At 48.1% G+C, this 6,665-nt stretch overlaps 1 long non-coding RNA gene across 1 annotated transcript; it reads right to left on the bottom strand.

The window, feature by feature from the left end:
- Positions 1-4,247: 4,247 nt before the first annotated feature.
- LOC119289675 lies at positions 4,248-6,399 on the bottom strand. The gene is made up of 3 exons (XR_005141573.1): positions 6,030-6,399; positions 5,515-5,932; positions 4,248-5,410 (listed from the first exon to the last, which is right to left on the bottom strand). It is a non-coding gene; the product is annotated as an uncharacterized LOC119289675 (long non-coding RNA).
- Positions 6,400-6,665: the final 266 nt, after the last annotated feature.

Raw genomic sequence — 6,665 nt, 5'->3', positions numbered from 1 at the left:
CCAAACCGAGCGATGTCCGGCGCCCCCTGGGCAACCAGGGTCTATGCCAACCCGACGTCTGGCTCATCCGGTGTGCCCTGAGAACGAGATATGTGCAGCTCCTATCGGGATTTGTCAGCACAGCGGGAGGCTTTGCTGGTCTTGTTTTACCATTGTCGAAATGTCTTGTAAACCGGGATTCCGAGTCTGATCGGGTCTTCCTGGGAGAAGGTATATCCTTCGTTGATCGCGAGAGCTTATCATGGGCTAAGTTGGGACACCCCTGCAGGGTATAATCTTTCGAAAGCCGTGCCTGCGGTTATAGGCAGATGGGAATTTGTTAATGTCCGGTTGTAGATAACTTGACACCAGATCCGAATTAAAACGCATCAACCGTGTGCGTAGCCGTGATGGTGTCTTTTCGGCGGAGTCCAGGAAGTGAACACGGTTTCTGGGTTATGTGTGATGTAAGTAGGAGTTCAGGATCACTTCTTGATCATTGCTAGCTTCACGACCGTTCCGCTTGTTCTCTTCTCGCTCTTATTTGCGTATGTTAGCCACCATATATGCTTAGTCGCTGCTGTAGCCTCACCACTTTACCCCTTCCTTACCTTTAAGCTTTGCTAGTCTTGATACCCATGGTAATGGGATTGTTGAGTCCTCGTGGCTCACAGATTACTACAACAACAGTTGCAGGTACAGGTTATGCGATGATCATGACGCGAGAGCGATGTTTGCTTGTTTTGGAGTTCTTCTTCTGCTTCTTCTTCGATCTGGGGATAGGTTCTAGGTCGGCAGCCTGGGCTAGCAGGGTGGATGTCGTTTGAGTTTCTGTTTGTGTTCCATCCGTAGTCGGATGATGCTCTTTTGTATTGTGATGTTGTATTCGTGTGGCATTGTATGCCTTATGTATGTATCCCCATCTATTATGTAATATTGATGCAATGAGACCTTGCAAAAGCGTTTCAATATGCGGGTCTATCCTTGATGGGACCTTCGAGTTCCTTTTGGATAGGGTCACATATTGGGCGTGACAAGTGGGTATCAGAGCCTGGCTCGTGCCACGTGGTGTCACTTTAGCGCCGGTTCATGTACTAAGGGGGGGGCCTTTAATCCCTACTCTTTAGTGCCGGTTGGCACACGGCACTAAAGGCCGTTACGAACCGGCACTAAAGGCCGGTTCTGCACTAGAGTGCTAGCGCCAAGTCTCATCGTCTTTCTTTGTCAGCAAACACGCTGGTGTGTCAATGGTGAGCACGGCTGTGTAGAGGCGGCAGCTTGAGCGCCGAGCGCGAGCCATCATGCCCCGGGTTTAATCAAGGATTGTCATTAGCCCCTCTTCAATCTGAATGATGCACCCCACTTCATCCACTTGCCCAACTGAGATTATGTTGCTGTGGAGTGACGGGATGAAGTACATATCTGATAAGGCCCTTTGATTTCCTGAGTGACCTTTGAAAACAACCGATCCTCGGCGGATCACGACGCGAGAGCCATCTCCGAACTTGACTGATCAGTGCACTGTTCCGTCAAGCATCGCGAACATGCATCTCTGACCTGTTATATGGCTCGTAGCCCTTGTATCAAAATACCAAATGCCGGGCGGAGAGATCTCACGGTGTACTTTTTCTTCATTCAGATGAACTTCCTGGGGCGCAACTATGCTGGTGGTGACTGCAGCCATCATAAGACCCTCATGGTGCTCGTCGCCTTCGCGGACTAGGTGCGCTTTACCCTGCTTAGCCTTCTCATCTTCACCCTTAATTCTGTTGTAGCACTCCTTCTTCCAGTGGCCCTGCTTGTTATAGTAGTGGCATTTGCCTTTTTCTTGCCGCTCGATCCACTTGATCCGCCTGCACCACTGCTGCCCGGCGTAGGCTTGCCGCCGCCCTGATGTTTAGGCTTGGCCGGCGACTTGTCCTTTTTTTTGGAACATAGACACTGGAGGCGTCCGGCTTTAAATTAATAAAGCCACCAGTCAGCATCCACACAAACTTAAGTCTTATAAACCAAATAAAATAGTCTTCGAGCCATAGGCTCCGATATAACTAGGAAGGGGCAGATATTAGGTCTAGATCACAAAAGCGAAGCCTCAAGAAGAGAAACTCATGGTCATGCAGTCGTCCCGTCTTGTCGCACCTTCACCATGGTACTCTTGATCAGCTCCATAGTCTCCTTCATGCGTTCCTCGTCACGCTTTTTCCCCAACGGCACCCATACTGAAGGAAAATGTGACATTTGAAGATGATATCAGCGGGGTGGGCCGGAAACTTGTGCTTGATCGTAATTTTGTTCCAAACCGACCAAAGGGACCACAACAGCGCCCCAACGCATCGCCAAACTATCCTGGCATTAGCCCCACGCTGCGCTGTTAAGATAGCAAGTAATTCGTGGCTAGACTGTGGATTCCAATTTTGTTTGAAAGCGTCTCTAACCGCACTCCACGCAAATCTAGCGAGCGCACATCCAAAGAACTCGTGGTTAGCGTTTTCCCCTAAACCGCAAGTGGTGCATATTCCATCCGCCCGCCGGCCCATTGCGTTTGGCCACATTGTCGGAGATTGGTAAGCGGTTTCGAAACATTTGCCACAAGAAGATCTTGATTTTGAGAGGAATACCGGCCTTGCATAGCCCCCTAGCTATGTCTAGCTTAGTACCCTCGGAAAGCTTGTCATATAAGGACATGACTGTAAACTTCTTGGAAGAGGTCAACTTCCACGTAATGGTGTCCGTCCCATTACTACGGGTCAATCCACCCAAGTCAGCCGCCAGCGAGACCCAGCTGGCGGCCTCCGTCGTATCTAGAGTCCCAATAAAGGAGATATCAGGTGGATGTACACGTAGCGCATCAGCCACCAAAATGTTGGTGTTCGTTGCCAGGTGGTACAGTTCCGGGTGGGAGTGCCACAGCGGTTCCTGACCCCACCAATGGTCGAGCCAGAAACGTGTGGACTTGACGTCATTCACACAGAACTGCGCACCCACAGTGAAAGCCAGTCGCACCGCTTGGACCCCATTCCAAAAGGCCGAACCGCTATTCTTAGCGTTGAACAAGTTCCCATCCGGGAAATTTTAGCTCGGAGGATGTCGGCCCAGAGTCCCGACTCATTTTGGGCCAGACGGCACCACCACTTAGTAAGCAGGGCCACGTTCATGAGTTTAGAGTTCATAACACCCAGCCCGCCGAATTTTTTTGGCCTTCAAACCGTTGCCCCCACCTCATTTTGGGCCAGACTTGCCCTTTCCGCCGCTGCTTCCACCCAACGATGACCCGCCGCCACCGAGTTGTCGCTCGCGGGCGAGCCACTCCTCGTGGGTGAGGAGCAGCCGGCCGCCGGACTGCGTCGCATCGTCGAGGTCGTATTGATCCTCACACGCAGAGAAACGCCCAACGAAATCCTCGATCTTCAGCATTTTCAGATCAACAAGACTCTCGACTGCCATCGCCATCTTCAACACGCGTTGATGTGTTGCAGCACCGGCTGTCGTCGACGAGCGTCGTATCTCATCTCGAGCGGCACCTCCTGATTTCCTGACTGCCATGGTGGTGCTCGCCATGGCTCCCCTCCATGGACGCTGCTTTGCAGCTATGCCGCCTATAGCGATGCAGCGGAGGAGCACAGGCTGCTAGTGCCTTCCTATTTCCCAGCTGTTGTGGTGACGCTCGCCATGGATCCTCAGCCCTCACCGTCATGATGAGCGAGATGAAAAGGGAAGAGAGAAATGTGTGGAGGATACAGCTCCGGTAGAGATAAGGATGGGGGAAGCTGTGGGCAGCCTGACGCGGGGGACACGTGGCACACGAGGAAGGAGGTTTACAAGAGGAAAAATCAGTCGGTTGGATTGGAGAGCTTTCCATTATTCATTTATTTATTTACTAGATCATCGAAGACGCGCGTTGCTGCACCCGTCCATTTTGACAATAGAATGATAAGTAATTAGTAGAAAATATGTTATTGTAAGTTAACAAACATTGGAAAGTATTGGAAAAGGGTTATAGAAGAAAAGCCAGTAGGCACTACTCTGTGGTTACATTTACTAAGTATATATAAAAATTCAGATTCAAGATATTCAAGTGAATAAATAATAATCGTATATCATTGCAACAGACTCCTTTGAAATGAATCATTACAAATTTTCAGGTGGGAAAGGTTAAACGTTAAGAAACGTAAACTGCTAGCACACTTGTTACATTTACTAATTAAATATTAATTTCAGAGTCAGGATATTCAAGTGAAAATAATAACAATCACATAGCATTGTTACAGACTCCTTTGAATGAATCATTGCAAATTTTCAGATGAAAAGGTTAAACTTCAAGAAATGTAAACTACTGCCACACTTGTTCTTAAGCAGACCAACAAACTTATCAATCTTCATTGGAGTTATATTTCTTTTCCACTTCGAATTCTTGAGCCAAAAACACCATCTGCTAGTCCCACCAAAGCAACACTGCATCATCCTTAAGTCGGCTACTCCAAGGTGAATTTGTCTTGCACCAGAGCCAACTCAATCAGAAACGACATCCATCCATCTATGTTGTCTCCATACCTCAATCTATTTAACCATGATGGGAGTCGTGCTGCGCCAATCCATTTGTCCTATAAAATGACTGAAAAATTTGTAATATAGTATATCACAATTATAGAAGTTAGATTTGCGTGAACTCACACAAATATTAGTCATAACTGAACCTATTTTTAATCAATTAGCAATAGTAGGGAAGAATTGAGTTCTTGGATCTGATGAGCCTCAAATATATGCTTTTAATTTAATTACAGCAGTTGATGAAAAATGCATAAATACGTGTTGCGGTGCTGGCCCATTTAAAAAAATAATATGAAAATCAAGAGGAATTTAAGCACGCATAACCTCGGTGGCTCAATCTGCTGACCATCTAGTCACCTGCCTAATGTCAAAACTTCATGTACCTGCTCGGCAAGTAAGTTCATCAACCCAGGGATCAAAGTAAGACAGTCTTCCTGACCAGCAATAGACGAATAATGAGGTAGATGAGATCGTCTAAATCATGACAGGATATAGTTAAAAACAATAATGCATGAGTAGTTCTCATTTTTCACCATTGTTGATAGGTCGCAATAATTTTAAATTTTCACCAAACCTCATTCAGTGATTTAAATCACCTCTTAATAAGTTTATACATGTGTTCCATTAATCATCTATTCCACTGGAATTACAAGGATCAGGGTTCCTACGAAATCTTGCAAGAAAATTTGAATTACCAACAGAAGGATCACCAATCAAAGCTTTGAAATATTGGTTTTGTTGCTGATTTCCACCATAGGCCATTCTGTAATAGAAGCAATTACCTTTGCTTCACAAGATTACAGTAACCCCGCATCGCCAGCAACCTCTTTATCAAGGGCCAGCCCGCATCCTCTGTATCGGCCTCCCCAATCCGTTATAATTCCTATTTCGTGGAGTTTGTTTCCAGTAACACACGACATGTGCAGACTATCAAGAACCATGATGCTTATACTTGTGAGCCAAAATGCGAGTGAAAGGGAGACTCACCATGCACTGTACAAGATCCATCTCATCGGCATCATGACTATTGTCCTGTTACAAAAAGACTCTGGTCCATTAGCACTTCCCAGATATAGACATCAGATATGATGGAAATCAAATATAGTTCTTACTTATTGGTTTTTTTCGGAATATCCTTCCTTCTTCTCTACTATGTCGCAGTATTAACAAAACGACCACTACTGATAAAGATAAAGGATTAAGAAAATCATGACATGCACAAGCCGGACATAATGCTTTTCGTAAGTAGGCATTAGGAAGAGCAAACCACGGGCTTGGGAATCCACCAAGTCACTCTCTTGAAGTTATACATTGAATGCAAAGGCAAATAGATAGAAACCCCCTGTTCTGCTCCCGGAGGAAGCTCCGTGTAGGCTGCCTTTGACCTCTCCCTGCTCGCCTCTGCCTTCAATCGCAAACACATCAGCTGCGAATATGCCAAATAGATAGAAACCCCAAATAAATAAATGAAAACCCTAGAGGAAGGAAACCTGCGTTGGGACCTGCTGATTTCCTCCACACGCGCGCAGTCGGCGGCGAGGGCCTTGACCCGCGGCAGCAAACCCCTCGAGCCGGTCATGGAGACGAACTTCTGGCGCTGCTAGATCCTGGGCTCCCTGGAGTGCCTCTGGTCGATCCCAACGCGCGCATCGCCTGGCTCGATCCCGCACATCCGGTTGATCCCATCGCGCGCCTCGCATCGGGGCTGGATAGGCGCAGACCGGCCACTCCTCTGTATCCCGCGTTGCTGGATCCCGCTGCAACCCTAGATTAAGGGGGAACGAGAGGAATGGTGACGGGGGCCGTTGATGTCGGCGGCGCAGGAAGAGGATAGGAGAGCAGGCGTCGGGACAGAGGGAGGCGACGAGCGACGAGCCGCCGGCCGCTGCGGTCTCGATGGGGACTGGATGCGGGAGTGGATGGACCGTAGGCCTCACTCCTTCGAATGGGCTGCCGGCTCGCGAAGGCCGGATGCACCAGAAACGTCCGTTTTGGCCCGTGGAGCAGCAGTCCACAGGATAGCTGGGCCAGATTAGCCACACTGCAAAACAGAACGTTTTTCACATTAAATCTGACGGCCAGGAACTCTCAAATCGCGAAAACGGATGGTCGAAAATCCAAATCGCTGTAAGGGCAGG

Source organism: Triticum dicoccoides, chromosome 4A, assembly GCF_002162155.2.
Source record: "Triticum dicoccoides isolate Atlit2015 ecotype Zavitan chromosome 4A, WEW_v2.0, whole genome shotgun sequence".
NCBI classification, from domain to species: domain Eukaryota; kingdom Viridiplantae; phylum Streptophyta; class Magnoliopsida; order Poales; family Poaceae; genus Triticum; species Triticum dicoccoides.
The sequence above is the reverse complement of the archived record's forward strand: the minus strand, read 5'-3'. Positions and strand labels throughout refer to the sequence as shown.